At 44.3% G+C, this 21,385-nt stretch overlaps 1 protein-coding gene across 5 annotated transcripts in view; it reads right to left on the reverse strand.

The window, feature by feature from the left end:
• The window catches only part of dpp6a (dipeptidyl-peptidase 6a), a 1,522,610-nt gene that overhangs the window by 491,757 nt on the left and 1,009,468 nt on the right, over positions 1–21,385 (reverse strand). The gene's annotated exons all lie outside the window — the stretch shown is intronic.

Genomic DNA, 21,385 nt, shown 5'->3' on the forward strand with positions numbered 1-21,385 from the left:
CGACTCTATTGTATTTTTTTGTAACTACTGCAACTGCCTGCAAGAAGAGCATCTCAGGGTAGTACATCGTGGCATATATGTATTTTGTTAACAAATGAACTTTGAACATTGAAAATCTAACTTGAAACCACACTAACTGTAATCCAATGTTTCCTGAGTCTGTTATCATGACTTTACTTCATCCGTTTGGATTTTTATACGTTGTATTAATGAATTCTTTCTTGCTCTCTCCACACCAATTGCTATTTTAAGGAATGCTAAAGTTAACATGAAACCAAGGGGAAAGGCACCAGAAGCATACATTCTTAACAGTTGCTCTGCTGTCCCAGATAGTTGCCAAAACCTACACCGGACTCTTTGAAGAATGCACAGCACTGTGCAAAAGTCTTAGGCACCTATACATAATTAGGGTACCTAAGACATTTGCACTGTACTGTATTTGTCAAAGTGGAGTGGTGAATGAGTTGAAAATCTAGCGGGAACAAAGGATGTTGGGAATGGCGAGAGTGGAGCGCCATGGGAGGGATGTGGGACAGATGGCAGAGAAGGAATGCCGGGGTGGGGAGGAGGAAGGGGTGGGTCTAGCATGGGTGCAGACACATGCAACCCTGAGACACCAGGCAAGGTCATTTGATTCCAAACAATTGGTCTATTAATCATTACAGAATGTCTCCCTGGTGCTTCCCGCTCCCTCCCCCCTTCCTTCCCCACTTTCCCAGCCATGATTCCCCTCTTTCTGCCCCCTTCCCACTCGCAGTCCACAATAGAGACCCATATCACATTCAGATTTATTATCACTCACATACATCGTGAATTTGTGATTTTTTTGTGGCAGCAGTACAGTGTGAAACATAAAATTGCTATAGTACTGTGCAAAAGTCTAGTTAGATATCCTGTGTATATGCTTGAGACTTTTGCACAGTGCTGTGGATTAGCAGCACACTACCTGCTGAGGGGCCCTGGAAGGCTTCTTCAGCAGTTCACCTGCAAAAAGAAAGTTAACAAGGCAGGTCAGAGGCTGGGTCTCACTCAGGGGAGAGCCTACCCCGAACAGTTTCATTAACTTCATCTTCTGACTTCTCAGAGGCTCTCCTCCATCTACAAGACACAGCAGTGAGATTCAGAACAGCTACATCTCCGAAAACAAACAACCTGGAAAGTTTACACCAGCCAAGGTAAAGAAACCCAGAAGGGCATGCCTCCCACTGCCCTGAACACTTATTACCTCTCCCAGTTGCGCACCGCTGACAGACGACAGCGGCTTGTCAAGGGTTACACAGACAGCACAACCCTCCCTATCATCTAGGACATCTTCAAAATGTGGTGCCTCTAAAAGGCAACATCTATCATTAAAGACCCTCAGCATCGAAGAACGTGCCCTCTTCTCATTACTGTCAATGGGGAGATGAACAGGATCATGAAGACTCATAATCAGCTTCTTCCTCCCTGCCTTCAGATTTCTGAGCAGTCCATGAATCTGTGAACACTTCTTCACCATACCCCTTTTGTCCAGAAATAGCTGATTTACTTAGCTTGTAATTTACAGTAATTTTACATGTCACACATTATACTGCTCAAAGCAACAAACTTCATGATATATGCTAGCGATAATAAACCTGGTTCTAATTCCGATTCATGGTCAAAATGGATCAGGGAACCAGAGGTAGTGTAGCGATTAGTGAGACGCTATGACAGCTCGGGGTCGGAGTTCAGAGTTCAATTCCAGCGTCCACTGTAAGAAGTTTGTAAATCCTTCCTGCGAGCTTGTGGGGTTCACCCAGGTGCTCTGGTTTCCTCCCACAGTCCATAGGCATACTGGTTCGTAGGTTAATTGGTCATTGTAAATTGCCCTGTGTTTGGGCTGGGGTTAAATCGCTGGGTTGCTGGGTGGTGTGGTTCATTGTCTTAGAAGGGCCTGTTTCACAGTGTATTTCAAAATAAATTATAAAGAGGCGCAAGGGAATAACACCAAATGATGCTTCATTTAATTAGGAAATATTCTTCCATTCTTTCACCAGTCCAAATCCCAGAATCCCCTGCATGACATCACTGTGGGAATACATTCACCAACAGGACTGCAGCAACTCACTCCATGTTTTCTTTAAGTTGTCAAAGGAACATTGTTTTGGAGCCAGGAGAAGCAGGAATGTTTGATGGAATCAATGGATCCTACCCCTTGCTCCATTCTATCCCTCTCCTGGGATATGACAGGAGTCAACGTCAAGAAGACAGAGGAGAGAGCCAATAGCATTGGCAGCTCTTTGAGAGGCAAAGACCAGGTTCTGAATCAGAGCCAGAAGCAGGTTTACTGTGAGTGTTAAATGACATGAAATTTGTAGGTTTGCGGCGGTAGCCCAGTGCAAAGGCATAAAATTGCTACACATTACAAAATAATAAATAGTGAGGTGCAGCACACGCAAAATGCTGGAGGGACTCAGCAAGTCGGGCAGCATCTATGGAGGGGAATAAATATTCAAGGTCATGGGGCAAAACCCTTCATAATGCGGTTCATGTTGCTAAATCTCTCTATTCTGCTCTGAGGATCGTCATGCTGGTGTGGGGCAGAGGCTTGTGAGTTCCTTCCAAGATGTGTTATTTTATCCGGCTGTATCTTCCTCTATCCTTTCATCAGTTCATGGAGCAACAACCTTGCGCTGCCATACGGTATCCCAGGAAGTCTGTGGCTCACTCAGGGCGGTCTCGCTCTCTGAATCAGTCTCGGCAGCAGCTAGCAGCAGGGGATTTGGTAACGGGAGAACTTGAGATATTTTTTCCCCTCGTTCAATATTCAGACATGAAATAGCTCCGCTGGGTATCCTTCTCAAAGCCAAGGTTACTGATTCACCTTACAGCTTCTCACTTCATCACCCTCTCCCACCTCACCTGGCTTCAAATGTCGCCTTTTAGCTTGTACTCCTCCTCCCTTCTTATTACACCTTCCTCCTCCTTCCTTTTCAGTCTTGATAAAGAGTGTTCGCCCACAACATCAACTGTTTACTCCCCTTCGTGGATGCTGCCCGACCTGCTGAGTTCCTCCAACATTTTGTGTGTGCTACCCTGGATTTCCAGCGTCTGCAGAACCGCTTGTGCTTATGGAGATCTAAGAGGCAATGTTACCTGCTGCTTAGTGAAAACTGACCATGGAAGTGGATCACAAACACAAGAGATTTTGCAGATGCTGGAAATCAGATCAGCACACACAAAATGCTGGACGAACTCAGCAGGTCAGGAAGCAACTGAAGAGGGGAATAAATAGTCGATGTTTTGGGCCAAGACCCTTCATTGGGACTGGAAATGAAGGGGTAAGAGGCCAGAATAAGAAGTTGGGGGGGGGGGGAATGGAGTACAAGCTGGAAGGGAGGTAGGTGGGCGTTGATTGACACCGATTGGTGGGCTAATAAAGTCCTGATAAAGGTGGAAGAGATAAAGGGCTGAAAAAAGTGAAGAAGATTTCACCTAATACGCACAAAATGCTGGAGGACCACAGGAGGACAAGCAGCACCTACGGAAAAGAGTAAACAGTCGGCGTTTTAGGCCGCGACCCTTCAGCAGGACGGCTCGAAACGTCAGCTGCTTAATCTTTTCCATAGATGCTACCTGGCTTGTTGAGTTTCTCCAGCATTTTGTGTGTATTGCCAGTATCTGCAGATCTTCTCTTGTCTGAAGGTTCTGTCTAGCACCTGCCACATTGTGCTACTTCCCCTCCCTCCACCTTCTTCTGCTTTCTTCCCTCTACCCTTCCATTCCTGATGTAGGGTCTCGGCCCGAAACAGTGACTGTTTATTCCCCTCTACAGATGCTGCCCGACCTGCCGAGACCCTCCAACTTTCTGTGTGTGTTACAGTACTCCCTTCCCCTGTGATTCAGAACAGCTTTATCAAATTGTGTCTTCGAGCAATCAATGCCTGTAGCCTGGCTTGGCATTCCATGTAAAACAAGAAAAGACTTCAGCAGTGAAAATTAAACAGTCTCATTTTATGGCTGCTTTGTTCCCGACCTTCCTTGAACTCCGCAGAATACACCAGCTGTCTCAGTGTCTCTAGTCGTCACTGTATTTAACCCAGCTGTTAAAGTTTAATGGGAAATACAATGAGCGAAATAACCTCTATTCCGTTGTATTGTATTATCACTGTTAATACAATACACACAGTGTGCCCCCCTTGGAAACTGCTGAAGTCGCTTAAAGCTGAGCTGCACAGGAATTTCGTTTGATAGCGGTGCGAAGGCCAGATCCTATATAGATATTTGTAAGGTTAGGGAATTGGGCCAGCACAGTAGTGTCGCAGTTAGCGCATCACTCCATAGCACCAGCGATCCCCCATCCCCACCGCCCGATCGGGATTCTGCCACCCGTGAGAAGTGTGCACGTACTCATCGTGGCCTTGTGAGTTTCCCCTGGGCACGCCGGCCTCCTCCCGCGTCCCAGACACCGAGGGTTAAGGTTAGTGCTACGTTGGTGCCGGAAGCGTGCTGCCACTTTGTGGGCTGCCCACCGCAAAACGAAGCACTTCACTGTCTGACTGCCAGGCGAAGTGGCACAGAGGATTAGCTGAGGCCCAAGGCAGATATGTCGAATCAGAGAGAATGGCGAGGCAGCCTTGAGGAGCGTAATCAATGCTCAAGTACATTCTGAAGTAAGCTTCGCATAAATACAGAGGGTCTGTGGCACAGAAACAAACTCGTGCTCCATATCAAACACAAGAGATTCCGCAGGTGCTGGAAATCCTGAGCAACACACACAAAATGCTGGAGCAACTCAGTATATCATCTAGCGTCAATGGGGGGAAACAAACAGCTGTTCGTTCGGGCCAAGATTCTTCACCAGGACCAGACAGGAGAGGGGTGGAAGCCAGCATAAGTTTTGGGGGAGAGGGGGTGTACAAGCTGGCAGGTGATGGGCAAGAGGGCTCGATGGAGGTGGTGGAGTGGGAATGAGGAGAGAAGCTGTCAGGGGATAGGAGGAAGAGGTGAAGGACTGAAGGGGGAGTCTAATGTCGACTGTTTACTCCCTTCCACAGATGCTGCCTGATTTGCTGGGTTCCTCCAGCACTTTGTGTGTGTAACTTAATTTCCAGTCGCTCGTGGTGGGATTGAAAGCTTACAACCCAAGATCAGCGGCTCAGCCTTTAATCTAGTTCACACCGTGGGCTTGAATTCATATCACGACTGTAAATAATTATTACAATGAAAAGTCAGCTGACCTGCTGCAAATGTTTGCCAAATTAGATCTTGGTCCATTAGACCATAAAGCGTTAAGAGACAGTAGCAGAATTAGGCCCACTGAATCTGCTCCGCCATTCCATCATGGCTATTTTATTATCCGTTCCTACTCCATTTTCCTGCCTTCTCCCAGTAATCTTTGATATTCTTACTAATAAAGAACTTATCAACTTCTGCTTTAAAATATACCCCATGTCTTGGCATCCAGGCCCGCCCATGGTCATGTATCCCACAGATTTGCCATCCTCCTACTGAAATTGTCTCCGTTCTAAAGGGACATCCTTTTAATCTGAGTTCTGGACCCCCCTCCCCCCACTTTACTATACGAAACACCCTCTCCACATCCACTCTATCTTGGCCTTTGAATATTCGATAGGCTTTCAATGAGACCTCCTCTTATTCTTCTCAACCTCAACAAATACAGGCCCAGAACCATCAAATGCTTATCTGGGCCTGGGCCTGTACCATCATCATTAATGGATGGACACTGGGGTGTCTTTGTGAAGAAAAAAGTTAAAGGAACTTTAATTATTTTGCTGCACAGTACTTCATAACACTGGTCTGAACTGAAGACCGAGACATCTCACAGCTATTATTTTAGTTTGATCTCAGCAATAATGTTCAATTTCAGCAGGATTAAATGATACATTTGGAGTAGAGTGATTTCATACCCATTTTACTTTGAGATAGAAATGTGATCAATTGCTGTGTCATCCCTTTCTGTACTTGCAAAGATAAATTGGATTTTAGTGTAATATGGGCCATCAGTGGTTCTCAGCTAAGAGTTTCCATAGAGATAAAAAAAAGCAGTGCTATTAAAATAAGATAATTTACTTCTTTGAATTTCATTGGGGATAACAAAATCATTGAGAAAATGTGAAATCAAATTTTATCACTGAACAAATGCATGGCCTAAGCCTCATTTCAGAATAATGTTATGGATGAACAAAAAGTTACTGTCGTGTGAAATTCACAGCCAGACATTCAACATATGATACTCTGCTGTCTCTGATTATGACAACCAGCTGGGTTACTGTCACATCCAACAACAAATAATTAACCAAGGCACATACACAGTCAGTGGCCATTTTATTAGGTACACCTTCTCGTTAATGCAAATATCTAATCAGCCAATCCTGTGACAGCAACTCAATGCATAAAAGCACGCAGACATGGTCAAGAGGTTCAGTTGTTGTTCAGACCAAACATCAGGATGGGGAAGAAATGTGATCTAAGTGACTTTGACTGTGGAAAGATTGTGGGTGCCAGACGAGGGGGTCTGGGTATCTCAGAAATTGCTGATCTCCGGGGATTTTCATGCACAACAGTCTCTGGAGAATGGTGCAAAAAAACTAAAAAAAAATTCAGTGTGGCAGTTCTGTGAGCAAAAATGCCTCATTAATAAGAGAGTTCCGAAGAGAATGGCCAAATTGGTTCAAACTGACAGGAAGGCAACAGTAACCCAAATAACCACCCATTCTAATAGTGGTGTACAGAAGAGCATCTCTGAGTGCACAACACATCGAACCTTGAAGTGGATGGGCTACAGCAGCAGAAGACCGTGAACATACACACAGTGGCCACTTTATTAAGTACAGTACTTAGCGTAGACAAGTTAGTTCATTAACAATAATAGAAATACACTTGAGCCATCAATGCTGACTGAAAATGCTTAAAGGTTTACTGTCCATATCTTGGAAACCACAGATAAATAGTGCATCATTTTTTAAATACAAAGTATTAAGTGCCAAAAATCAAGACCAGTAAAGTACTTTTTGATGAGATAACAACTACTCTCAAATTAGATTAAACATAATCCTTCTGATTGCAAAAGGATAGTTTGCAGGAGCAATAGGGTATCAATATGGCCTCTGCTAGAGGGACTGAACTTAAGAGCAGGAAGGTTATGCTGCAACTGTACAGGGTATCGACTTCCGTCGTTCCTTTGGACCTGTCATCAGCACTGGGGGAGGTTCCCACTGCATGGGCAACAGACGGATCTCCATATCAACTCTGCCCTGGCTTGCGCCCTGGAGAGGCCACTCCAGCTTCACTTTATAGCACCGGACAAACATGGGAAGCAGCAGTTACTGGTTATAGCTCATAATGCTTGATTGGCGTAGAGCAAGGCGCCAGGGGTTGCTTCCAATGGTGGGGGAGACCATTGCGTTTCACTGGGCAGCCCCCAGCCAACAAGGTGCTGTCCCGCCACAGTCCGTCTTCCTCATTGGGTGCATGGGGATAATGGATTATTCCATGAAGAGCTGACTATAACTACTGCACCGACAAGAAAGAAAACAAATCGAATAAGACAACTCTCCTCAAGTTGGGATGTTGGAATGTCCGCACAATGATGACCGGACTTGTCCAAAACCTCAAGGATATCGAAGATGCATGAAAAACAGTGGTCATTAACAATCAGCTACTAAGGCTCAAGGTAGGTATAGCTGCCCTACAAGAAATGCGTTTGGCGGATTCAGGTACACTGAAGGAAAGGGACTACACATTTTTCTGGCAGGGAAAGAACCAAGACGAGCCCCACGAGCATGGAGTGGGTTTTGCCATTAGGAACTCCTTGTTGCAAATGGTGGAGCCACCAGAAAATGGATCAGAACGACTTATGACTCTCCGCCTACACACCAGTCATGGCCCAGTATCTCTCGTCAGTGTGTATGCCCCTACCTTGAACTCCACCTCTGAGGCAAAAGACAAGTTTTACGACAAATTAGAAGCTGTTGTTAGGAATATTCCCAGTGATGAGCACCTCGTACTCCTTGGTGATTTCAACGCCAGAGTGGGAGCTGATAACAATTCCTGGCCTTCTTGTCTTGGCCACTTTGGAATTGGCAAAATAAGTGACAATGGACAACGTCTGCTGGAATTCTGCTCCTATCATGGCCTGTGTGTAACTAACTCCTACTTTCAGATGAAGTTGCAGTATAAGGTCTCATGGCGACATCCACGGTCTAAACGTTGGCACCAACTAGACATGATCATCACTAAGTGCTCTTTAATCAACTCTGTACTAAACACCCGCTCCTGCCACAGTGTAGACTGCGATATGGATCATGCTTTAGTATGCTGCAAGATTAAAGTACGTCCAAAGAAAACAAACTGGAAAAGCTCGCATCAACACAACAGAGATGGAACAGTCAGAAAAGGTTAACCAATTTGCCAAGTCAGTACAGGGTGCTATGACGACCTCCTCACAAGGAGATACTGCAACAGGACAATGGTCATACCTTCGTGACACCATCAGTGAATCAGCACTCTCTATCTTTGGAAGAAAGATCAGAAAGAGCAGTGACTGGTTTGAGGCAAAGTCCAACATCATGACTCCTGTCATCGAAGCTAAGCGTGCAGCTCTCACAGAGTATAAGCGCTCACCATCCGACCAAACACTCCAGGCTCTTCAATACGCTAGAAGCAAAGTGCAACAGACTGCACGGCAGTGCGCAAAATGAGTACTGGCTCCAGCTCAGTGAAGACATTCAGACAGCAGCTGCGACAGGCAACATCAGATTGATGTATGATGGTATCAAGAAGGCCCTTGGCCCATCGCAGAGCAAGACAACACCCCTGAAGTCATCCAGCGGTGAAATAATCACCGATAAAAACAAGCAGATGGAACATTGGGTAGAATACTACTCTGAGCTCTACTCAAGGGAAAATGTTGTTGTTAGCTCAGCCACTGATACCATCGATTCTCTACCAGTCATGGATGAACTCGACTCCGTACCGACCAGTGAGGACCTCAGTGAGGCAATTGACAGTCTGGCCCCAGGGAAAGCTCCTGGCAATGATGGGATTCCTCCAGACCTGATCAAACACTGCAAGAGCTCACTCCTCCAACCTTTACACAAGGTCCTCCGTCAGTGCTGGGAGGAAGGAGATGTACCACAGGATATGCGCAACTCCAAAATTGTCACTTTGTTCAAGAACAAGGGTTATAGGAGCAACTGCAACAACTGCAGGGGTATCTCCCTCCTGAGTATTGTTGGCAAAGTCTTTGCTCGTGTAGCTCTGGCACGTCTACAAACTCTGGCAGAACGAGTCTACCGAGTCCCAATGTGGTTTTCGCGCAAGGAGGTTAACTGTCGATATGATTTTCTCACTCCATCAACTCCAGGAGAAGTGCAAGGAACAACAGAAACCCCTCTATGTCACTTTCATCGACTCGACCAAGGCATTCGACCCTGTCAGCAGGGATGGGCTCTTTCAGATTCTCATTAAGATTGGCTATACCCCGAAACTCCAAAGTATCATCAAGTCATTTCATGACGACATGAGGGCTACTGTTCAGTACGATGACAGCTCATCAGAACCCTTCGCTCTTCGTAGTGGAGTCAAACAAGAATGCGTGTTGGCCCCAACATTATTCGGCATCTTCTTCTCTAGGCTATTGAAGCACACGTTTGGGACATTGACAGAAGGCATCTATATCCACACCAGGTCTGATGGGCAGCTGTTCAACCCTGTGCGCCTGAGAGCAAGAACAAAGATGTGAAAGCTCTTAATACGTGACATGCTCTTTGCCGATGACGCTGCTATAACATTGCACACCAAACAGCAACTACAAACTCTCATGGACCGCTTTTCTAAGGCATGCAAGGACTTCGGGCTTACTATCAGCCTAAAGAAAACAAATATCTTTGCCCAGAACATAGTGGAGACACCAGTCATAACCATCGACAATTACAATCTAGAAGTGGTCCATGAGTTCACATACTTGGGGTTGACCATTAGCGACACTCTCTCCCTCAATGCTGAAATCAATAGGCGCATCGGCAAAGCAACATTGATCCTTGCTCGACTCTCCTGGAGGGTCTGGGAGAATCTGAAACTAGCTACAAAGACCAAGACTGCCTTGTACAATGCATGCGTTATCAGCACCCTCCTATATGGTAGTGAGAATTGGACCATCTACTCCAAACAGGAGAGGAAACTCAATAGTTTTCACTTGCACAACCTTCGTTGCATCCTCGGCATCACCTGGAAAGACTAAGTCCCAATCTCTGAGGTCCTCTCCCACGCTGGACTTCCCACAATGTTCACGGTTTTGAGACAACACAGACTGCACTGGTTGGGCCACGTTTATCGTATGAAGGATGGTAGACTGCCAAAGGACATCCTCTACAGAGAACTAGCAACAGGCAAGAGGAACGTTGGTAGACCCCAGCTTCGCTTCAAGGACCTCTGCAAGCGCGACATGAAAGGCTTAAAAATCAACACAGAGTGCCGGGAGGATACAGCGGATGACTGTAACAAATGGCGATGTACTCTTCGGCAACACCTAGAGCAAGGTGAAAGAGTGATCCTGGGTCAGTTTGAGGAGAGGACAGCTAAATGGAGAGCACAACGGATAACAATTCCACGACTCCCTATACATGCAGCAACCGTGGCAGAGCTTACCGTTCCAGGATCGGCCTCAACAGCCAGTCGACGCTGCTCGACAAACCAATGACTACCAGAGGCGCAGTACCCATGGTCGACCACGACCGATGGAGGCTGCACTCAGGGTACTGGTGAAGCCACATCTGGAGCACTGTATGCAGTTCTGGACTCCTCACTCGTGGAAACATATATTGGCTTTGGAGGTAGTGCAGAGGAGGTTTATTAGGTTAATTCTAGATGCGGGGATATGTATAAGGACCGAAAGATCTAAAAATTAGCTGTATTTGTCACATGTAAATCAAAACATTGAAACATACAGTGAAATGCATTGATTGTGTCAACAACTAACACAGTGTGATGAAGGCTGAGACGGCAGCCCACAAGTGTCCCAATGCTTCCAGCGTCAACACAGAATGCCCACAACTTCGTAACCCCCAAAGTCTTTGGAATGTGGGAGGAAACCAGAGCATCCAGAGGAAATCCATGTAGTCGCAGAAATCTCGTACAAACTCCTTACAGACAGCGGTGGGAATTGAACCTCGATCTCAGACGCTGTAAAACTTTACGCTAACTGTGACGTTACCATGCTACTTATGCAGAGAGATTGATTTGTCTGAGATGATGCTCACTGGAATTCAGAAGAATGAGAGGGGATTTTAGAGAATCATATAAAATTGTAAAAGGGACAGATAAGATAGACAGGAAAGCTGTTTCTATGGGTAATTGAGACTAGAAACAGGACACTATCTCAAGATTCAATGGAATAGATTTAGGATAGAGATGAGGAGAAACTACTTTTCCTAAAAAGTAGTAAATTTGTGGAATTCTCTGCCCAGGGAAGCAGTATAGGCTACCTTATTAAATATATTTAAGAGACGGTAAGGTAAGGTTTTTTCATAGCAGCGGAATTAAGGATTATGAGAAAAAGTCGGGAAGGTGGAACTGATCAGCTATGATTTTACTGAATGCCAGAACAGGCTTGAAAGACCCGAAAGCCGACTCTTGCTCCTAGTTCATATAATCTTATGTTCTCATTGCAGAATTAACATTTTGTTGATGGGGAAAATAAAATGTTGATGTCTTTGATTATAGAAAAAAGTTCTGCTTTAACATTGAGCAGAGAACTCCCATAGTGGCAAAATAATCCTTACACAATTTACAAGCCTGGTTACTGGCCAATCCTAATATATTTAGCTATGTTAATTGTCCATCTCCTCACTAAATCTCTTAATCATGTTTTGCAGAAGAAGAAAAATTAATTACTTAAAATTTACATTAACAGTTGTATTGTCTTTCATAATTATACTCTGTTTACTAAGCCAAGCAACAACCCACAGTTAAACTTCATTACATATTGTTGACCAGTTGGTTACAAGCTGTTTCACAGTTCAGTTGCCTCAAGAACATGCTTAATTCAATGTACTAAGTGCTTTCTTTGGGACTGTCTGAACAACCACTGTTCTGTGAAGAAAATATTTTCTTCTCATTTTGTCCTGGGGCAGGTGTTGTTAATTTTAACATGTTTCTCCTCTGCCCGCCATTCCAGTTAAATAGTCTGCTTACATCTGCATCATCCACATGTCTCAGCACTTCAGAAGCCTGGCTTTTGTCTCTCCTGTGAAATCTGCCTTCGTTGTGTGAGTCTTTTTCACATCTGAATGCAGGCTGGTACTTTGTCCATTTCCTTGCACTCGTAACAACATATCTTGGAATTAGTTATTGATAGTTTGTATCATGAATATTATATAGTCATTACCACTGGTAGGATCCCTTCCAAGTCACATCCATCCTGACTCAGAAACATTAGGTCCAAGCTCCAGAACTCTCAACTGGACATCCCAGTGAGGCAGCAACTTTTCAAGAAGACAACTCACTGATACTTACAGGGGATGGGGATTACTGTAGACCTTACTGGCAATCATTGTCCCGAGTTAGTGAATTAATACAGGCATCACACTGAAAATCAAGATAGCCAGTGGATTATACAGAATGGTAACAGGCCATTCAGCCCAATACATCCATGCTGACCAAATTGCCTGCTTGAGCTTGGTCCCATTTCTTTTTGCTTGGTCCATATCTGAAGAGAGAGTTTAGAGAGCTAGGTAGAAAGCTGAGAAGTCGGACCTTCAGGGTTGTCATTTCTGGATTGTTGCCTGTGCCATGCGCCAGTGAGGGTAGAAACAGGATGATTTGGCAGATTAATGTGTGGCTGAGAAGCTGGTGCAGGGGGCAGGGCTTCAGGTTTTGGAACTCTTCTGGAGGAGGCATGACCTGTACAAAAATGACAGGTTGCAACGGAACCCAAGGGGGCCAATATTTTTGTGGGCAGGTTTGTTAGAGCTTTTGGGGAGGGTTTAAACTAATTTGGTGGGGGGGGGGGGGTGGGAACCAGAGTGAAGGGACTCAGATAGGATGGATGGTAAAAAAGCAAAGATAGCATGCAGTCAGACTGCCAGGAAGGTCAGGCAGACGACAGGACAGAACTGCAGCCAAAGGGTGAGTACTGGTGCATTAGGGATGCAGAATCAAAATATTTAAAATGCTAAATTAAATAAATAGTGCAAAAAGAGAAGGGGAAAATTGCAGTGCGCTGATGTTCAAGGGTTCAATGTCCATTCAGACATCTGATGGCGGAAGGGAAGAAGCTGTTTCTGAATCACTGAGGCTCATACCTCCTCCCTGATAGTAACAACGAGATGGGGGCACGTCCTGGGTGATGGGGGTCCTTTATAATGGATGCTGCCTTTTTGATGCATCGCTCCTTGAAGGGGTTCTGGATGGTAGGGAGAGTTTCCCACATTTCTGGTTTTATTTCAGATTTTCAGGATTTGTAAATTCTGGTTTTGGATGACAACTATCTCAACTTTCACTGTTTTTACTCAACTCATTAAATCTCTCTTCACATCTGTAGTGCGTTTCAAAGGAAGCAATCCCAGCCCAGCCATCTTTCACCCTAGCTACAATTCTCTCCATTCGTGGCAAAGTCCCTGTAAATGAAGATCTCAACAAAAAATGGATTTCTGGGGGAAAAAACAGATGAGTTAATGAAATGTATGAATAATGAAATAATGAAATTCATTAATAATGAATTAATGATGGTATGGCAGTGTACTGTGGACGGGATGGTGGCGTAGTGGTTAGTGTAACATTATTAGAGCACCAGTGACCCGGGCTCAGTTCCTGCTAGTCTCTGTAAGGAGATTGTCCATTCTTCTCATGACCGTGTAGGTTTCTTCCGGGTGCTCTGGTTTCCTCCCACATTCCAAAGACTACGGATTAGTAGGTTAATTGGTCACGTGTGTGTAATTGGGCAGTGCAAACTCATTGGGCAGAAAGGGCTTGTTACTATGTTGCATCTCTAAAATTTAAAAACATAAAATTACTATAAATGACAAAATGACTATTAATTATAAATTAGACTCCTGTATGTTAATTGGTCTCACGGGCGTAACTAGGCAATGCAAGCTCACTGAGGTGGAATGGCCAGTTACTGTGCTATGTCCCTAAATAAAGATAAAAACAATATTTCAGGTCAAAGGCGCTTCATAAAACAAGTGAAATGCTTGAGGAATTCAAGTGGTTACAGATGCTGGAGTGCGGAGTAACACAAAGTGCTGGAGGAATTCAGTCGGTCAGGCAGCGTCTATGGAGGGAAATGGGTAGGACGCCTTTCATCAGGATCTGTCAGGAGGCCTGATGCAGGGTTTCAACCTGAATCAGGTTAATTCCTTTCCTCTCAGTGATGCTGCTTGACCTGCTGAGGTCCTCCAGCAGATTGCTACAGATTCCTCATCTGCAGTCTCTTATGTCTCCAACCTTTCGTCACAGCTGGGACAGAGAGATGAATTTAATTGGAGAGGGCAGAGGCAGAGGGAAAGGCTGGAGGAATAAGCCTATACAGTTGTGAATGGAGCAGTAGAAGGGTGACAATAAAATATGATGTATTGCAGACAGTAGGTCTGTGTCTGCTAATGAGGGAAAAAGGCGGAGCCAATACCACAGACAAATGACTTACAGCAAAAATGACCAGGTCTGTGAAGTGTCCTTAACTGAAACAAACAGAACGTATCAGAAAGTTCTAACTGGTCTGCTATGAGGTGGGGAGCCGCACAGGATTGGAAAAAGCTGCAGAGAATTGTAAACTCAGCCAGCTCCATCATGGAACCAGCCTCCCCACTACTGACAACATCTTCAAAAGGCAATGCCTCAAAAAAATGGCATCCATCATTAAAGAACCCCCATACTGCTGCCATAAAGCAGCAAATTTCACAACATACGTCAGTGATAAGAAGTCTGATTCTGATTCAGAGTGAGATCGGAAACTGGAAAATCTGCCACTGAGGCCAACATTACAGCAAATGGAAGACGAGGAGGTTTCCTCAGGGTTGTGTTGGTTTAGTTCTCTAAATGCAGAAGACCAGAGAGAGAGGCAGGCTAGAACAGGAGGGGTATTCTCCTTTGTACCTTCACCAACACAATCACATCCTTCCTGGAACAATAGCACCATTGTAACGGCTTGGTTCAGTTTTTGCATCCTTACCTGAGCCACAAAGCATGGGCTTCAAGTGCCTTCGATAACTGGCCAGCCTGCACCACACTGCACTGTCAGTGATGTTGCTAATGAATCCGTATGAATATGCTTTTATTAGCCTGAATGTTACATGCCTATGAGAAGAATAGAGCCGTATGCTACTCATCATTCAACATCACCAAGAGAAGATTTAACCACAATAATTCACACAAGGTCTTGATGTATTTGCAATATGAACACCCCTTTCCAATCCCCTGCCATGCTTCAAAGCCATCCAAGTGCTTGGAGATTTATGCAAAGGTATCCCTGACATAAATATTTCAGCGCTGATCTAATATTATTAGATCCCCTGAAGTTTGCCTACATCGGAGTTGACAATGTTGTCATCTACCTGCTGAACAGAGACTCCCATTTGGAGAGGGCAGCACTGTGAGGGTCATGTTTTTCATTCCTCAAGTGCCTTCAATACCATACAGCCCTCATTGCTGGGAGGAAAGCTCCATTCAGTGCAGGTTGGCACTTCTATTGTATTTTGGACAACGGACTACCTGACTGGCAGATCACAGCTTGTGCAGCTTCAGAGCTGTGTGTCAGACATGGCTATAAGCAGCACTGTGACTCCACAGGGGACTGTATTGGCTTCCTTCCTGTTTACCCTGTATACCTCAGACTTTAGGTGCAACACTGAGTCATGTCACCTGCAGAAATTCTCTGATGACTCAGCAATAATTGAGTGTTTAAAAGGAGGATGGGAGGATGAATCCAGGGCTCTGGTAGAGGACGTTGTCAAATAGTGTAAGCCAAATAATCTGCAGTTCAACATCAGTAAGACAAAGGAGATGGTGATGGACTTTAAAAGACCAAGCCTGCACTGCTCCCTGTTACTACCGATGGTGATGACGTGGATGTGGTGAGGACCTACAAGTATTTGGGGGTGCAGCTGGATGACAGACTTGAGTGGAGCACCAACACAGAGGCTGTGTACAAGGGCCAGATTTGTCTCTACTTCCTGAGGAGACTGAGGTCCTTTGAAGTTTGCAGCCCTCTCCTTCACATGTTCTAACAATCTGTTGTTGCCAGTACAATCTTCTATGAGGTGGTGTGCTGGGCCAATGGCATCAACACAGGTGATGACAACAGGCTCAATAAACTGATTAGAAAGGCTGGCTCTGTTATCGGAGTCAAACTGGACACACTGGAGACTGAGGTAGAACAAAGGACCCTACGGAAAATCCTGGCAATTCTGGACAATGTTTCTCACCCTCTGCATGCCACCTTGGCTGAACAGAGGAGCATTTTTAGTAATAGACTAAGACAAAGACACTGCCCCAAAGAGCGCTATATGAGGTCATTCTTACCCTCGGCCATTAGGTTCTTTAATAAGTCAATCTATAGCTGGGGAAGTAATGACCACCTCCTTTTAGACTGTTTGAGGTAACTTTTTTTTTTAATTCTTTCTTACTTCTCTTCTACTATTTGTATATCTGTGCACTTTGGGTACAATAATCTATCTATATTAGACAGCATGGTATTGTTTTCTTTGCAATATAGGAGACTAATTGATAATTTATTTGAAATTCATAGCTATTTTGTCATTTTATATTAATTTGATTTTGAGACACAACCTGGTAACAGGCTCTTCCTGCCCAATGAGTCTGCGCTGCCCAATTACACCCGTGTGACCAATTAACTTACTTGGCCATACATCTTTGAAATGTGGGAAGAATTCCGAATGCCTTGAGGAAGCCCACGTGGTCACAGGTACGTAGAAACTCCTTACTGGCAGCGGTGGGAATTGAGCCGGGTCCCTGGCATTATAATAGTGTTGCTAAGCACCGTGCTACAGTGCAGCCCCACAGTACTGCTACCATGTCTATGTACTGCACTGCTGCCACATTTCCTGCCATCTAAGTCAGTGATTATTCATCTGATCCTGACTGAATGGAGACTTGGAGGTGTTTAAAACTGTGTGAGGCGTGGATTGAGTAAACAGGAAGGTCTCTTTTGATTTAGGAATCTAAAATTAGAGGGTTTCAACTAGTTGGCCGAAATTTATTATGCAAGCATATGCACAGAATACAATGCTGAGATTCCTCCTCCCTCAGGCAGCCACGAAACAAAGAAACACTGTGGAACCTGCTCAAGAACACTTCAAAAACCCAACGCGCAAGAAAAAAAACAAGTTGCGCTGATGTCAAAATGCGAGCAAACGGCAAATAGAAAATCACATTGAATTAGAGGGGAAATAAAAATAAAACTTTTATTCATAGAAGTCTGGAACTCAGTGTCTGAAGCGATGGAAGAGGTAATGCAAAGAAGTCCTGTCAAGTCACTTTTATTGTCATTTCAACCATAACTGCTGGTACAGTTACACAGTAAAAATGAGACAATGTTTTTCAGGACCATAGTGCTACATGAAACAGTACAAAAACTACACTGAACCACATAAAAAACAACACAGAAAAAACTACACTAGACTACAGACCTACCCAGGACTGCATAAAGTGCACAAACAGTGTAGGCATTACAATAAATAATAAACAGGACAATAGGGCAAGGTGTCAGTCCAGGCTCTGGGTATTGAGGAGTCTGATAGCTCGAGGTAAGAAACTGTTACATAGTCTGGTCGTGAGAGCCCGAATGCTTCGGTGCCTTTTCCCAGATGGCAGGTGGGAGAAGAGTTTGCATGAGGGGTGCGTGGGGTCCTGCATAATGCTGTTTGCCTTGCGATATGTGCTTGAATTGCTTGGATACGTGCGTGAAGACTCACGACCAACGTTCCCTCTAAGTGGTGTGCGTGTACATCTCTTGCTACTAGCGTACAAAAGAATTTAAATTGCGCACAACAGGTTGTCACCCTCTACCTCTTTGGCATGTTAAGTATATTTCACGATCATACGCAATTACATTTCCTCTTCTGGTTTCTGATGAGGATGGTGCTGACAATGTGGAGTTTGTGATGATTTTAGAACTGACATGTTTATACTGCTTTTATTGAAGTGATTATTCAGTGCGCACATGTTGTCACTGGACAAAAAACTGTAGAGCATAAGATTTTTGTGCACACTGGTCATTACAAATCAGAGTGAACATTGCTCATGACTTGTATCAGGTGCTGAAATGTGGGATTAGTTCACATAGCTCTGTCTTGGCTGACACTGATAGAGTTGTAGTGTTCTATTTCAATATTTAAGAGAAATTTGAATAGGTATATGAATGGGAAGGTACGGAGTGTTATGGTCTGGTATAGGTCAATGGAACTAGGCTCAACACAGACTAGATGGGCCAAATAGCCTGTCTTTGTGTTGTAATGATCTATGACTATGACCTAAGTAGCCTCCTTCTGCACCATAATTATTTTAATGATTCTAACCATGTAGAATCAATCATCTTTCTTATCTAGATTTCAAAGAAAGAAGAAATGGTTTCAGGATTGACTTGTGCACTGAAGCTAGTCCAATGAGCCAGCATAGAAATGATAGGCTGAATGGCTTTCTATGTTGTAGATTCCAATGATGCTATGAAGCATTACTAGTTCCCTTAGATGATGTTTTAGCAACAGCTTCTTCCTCTCTGTTGTCAGATATCTGAACAGACAATGAACAATACTTCACCACTTTTTGGCTCTCTTCTTTCTGAGAAATATATCTCTTTCTTATTGTGGTTTATAGTTGTTTATATATTGCAATACACCGCTGCTGTTAAACAACAACTTTCAGGACATATGCCAGTGATATTAAACCTGATCAAACAATAGAATTGAATAGCAATAGAATTTATCTCAGCTTTCTTGTCCCAACATATTATTTTTTACAAAACCTTGAATTGGAAATAAATGGGACCCAAACAGTGCTTCTTCATCTTGCATAAAAACTGCACTGAAATATAACTCAACATTACCTCTGCATTTCTTCAAGAACTGAAGAGGTAACAACAGGCAGCACGGCCGAGTGCAGAGGAGAAGTGAAAGCTACCAGACTAAGTATCTTCCCCTGTGAGTAAGATTTTGCCTCATACTTTTTGGATGAATCTTGGCATCACTGAATTGCTGCTACAGGCACATAATTACTGATAATACTGTGCTCATCTTTCTCTGCTTTCCCTCAGTAAGGTTCATGGATGTAAACTCATTACATAAGGCTGTTTATTCTGTGGGGGACAGTGACGGTGATGGATTGTGAGCTTTTGAGACCCGAGCCAGAATATCTCCCTGCGACTCAAGTCTACTTTAGTGTGCCTCCTTGCTCTTTGGATAGGGCTGAAAATCAGTCTCCCCAGGGCCCTCATGCTGTTGACGTCTAAAAATAGTGTCAGTGCCAACCGATGCAGGCTTGCCAGAAGCAGGATCAAGCATTCAACGGATGATGGGAACAGATTGCTCAGACCGTGAGTATCCGTTGGGAATGGCATTAAACTAAACGAATGTTATCTATTCCTCCAACTGCTTCTGATGTCAATCAATGCGGCTGCTGCACTGGTACTCTGGCCAATGAAGTGACAGAGCACTGGGAATCGTACCACTTTGCATGTTGAAGAGCTGGTATTCATAGTTAATTCACCTTTATAATCGCATATTAGTTGCACAACTGGCAAAAAAAAAAGCTTCCTCACAGTTCGCGGGATGTGGGTTGATAAGAAGGCGCTGATAAGGGGGCAACTCGTTGCATGCCTAAGTAGTGCAGAAAGAGCGGGGCAAAAAAATATTAGCACTACTTATTTTTAATAAATTAAAATAAAAAGTATATATAATTTTATTAGTATGTATTGCAATGTGTTACGATAGGCACCTGACTGCACCAGCTTCCGAGCTTTAGATGCTCTGACTCTCTGGAACATGGATAGCTGCTGCGGCCCCTTTAAAGATTCAGGTCCGCCCAGCTAATTTGTGGCCATGTTTTGGCGCCAGGAATTTAATATTTAAAGAACACCCGATCAGAGGTTCGGTGCTCATTCGTCAGCTCTACTTTGGATTCTCATCTAGCATCTAGTTTAGAACCCTGTCCTCATTTCAGTCTCGTATTGTGCCTCAATTCTAGCTTTGGAAGCTCCAACACTTGGGCCCTAACCATCCTCGCCCAGGTCTCTCATCAAAGGAACATCCTGCAGCTGCAAAAAGACAAATTTCACGATATATGCCAGTGATACTAAACCTAATTCGGACCTTCAGCGCTGTCCGTGTGAATTATGTACGTTCCCCTAGGACCACATAGATCTTCCCAATGGGTTCTCCCACATCCCAAAAATAAGCGGGTTGAGAGGCTAAATTTTTTAAAAGTTTAAAAGGCTAGAAGCAAAGTCATTAGTACGATGCTCTTAGAGTTTGGGACCATGTATAACCATATAACAATTACAGCACGGAAACAGGCCATCTCGGCCCTTCTAGTCCGTGCCGAACGCTTACTCTCTCCTAGTCCCACCTACCTGCACTCAGCCCATAACCCTCCTGGACATCGGAGTTCAGAGCTCAATTCCAACAGCATGGGTTTTCTCCCTATTCCAAGGATGTATTGGTTAGTAGGGTAATTGATCGTTGTAAATTGGGTCTGTTCCTAGATACATAAATAATTGTTGTTCCACTCTGCGTCTTGTGGGGCATCGGGTAGCAACCTTGCTATTTCTTTAGCATTTTTCTGTTTTTTTACAAAGCCATTGCTAGGACAACGCTCAACCCAGCATGGATGGAAAGCATGCGAGGAGCTGTCCGGTTATGAACCCGGGAACACTTGGCTTTAAGTCCAGTTGAGATGCCATTATTTATACCGGCTGGCTATGTATAAATAATAAATATATTAAAATTGTGAAATATACAGTGATAATGCATCATTCTGTGTCAACAACCAACATAGCTCAAGGGACGTGCAGGGGCTAGCCCAAAGGTGGCACCACACTCTGGTGCCAACATAGCATGCCCACAACTCACTCACCCAAACCATAACTGTTCGCCTTTGGAACGTCAGAGGAGATCGGAGAAGTTGGAGGAAACCCACGCTGTTATGGGGAAATCATACAAGTCTCTTACAGACTGTGGCAGGAATCGAACCCTGAGTGACTGCACTAACTGCTACGATAGGAGAGGTTTCAAGAGATGCAGGCAAATAAGGACCAGCTCAGATAGGTAATCTGGTCTGCATGGACGAACTGGGCCAAGCAGCCTGCTTCCATACTGTGAGATTCCATGACTTCATGATGTTACGATAAACTCTACAATGCTTTCATTCAACTGCCTATTTCAATGCTGCA

This window comes from Hemitrygon akajei, chromosome 8 (genome assembly GCF_048418815.1).
Source record: "Hemitrygon akajei chromosome 8, sHemAka1.3, whole genome shotgun sequence".
In the NCBI taxonomy this organism is placed as follows: Eukaryota; Metazoa; Chordata; class Chondrichthyes; order Myliobatiformes; family Dasyatidae; genus Hemitrygon; species Hemitrygon akajei.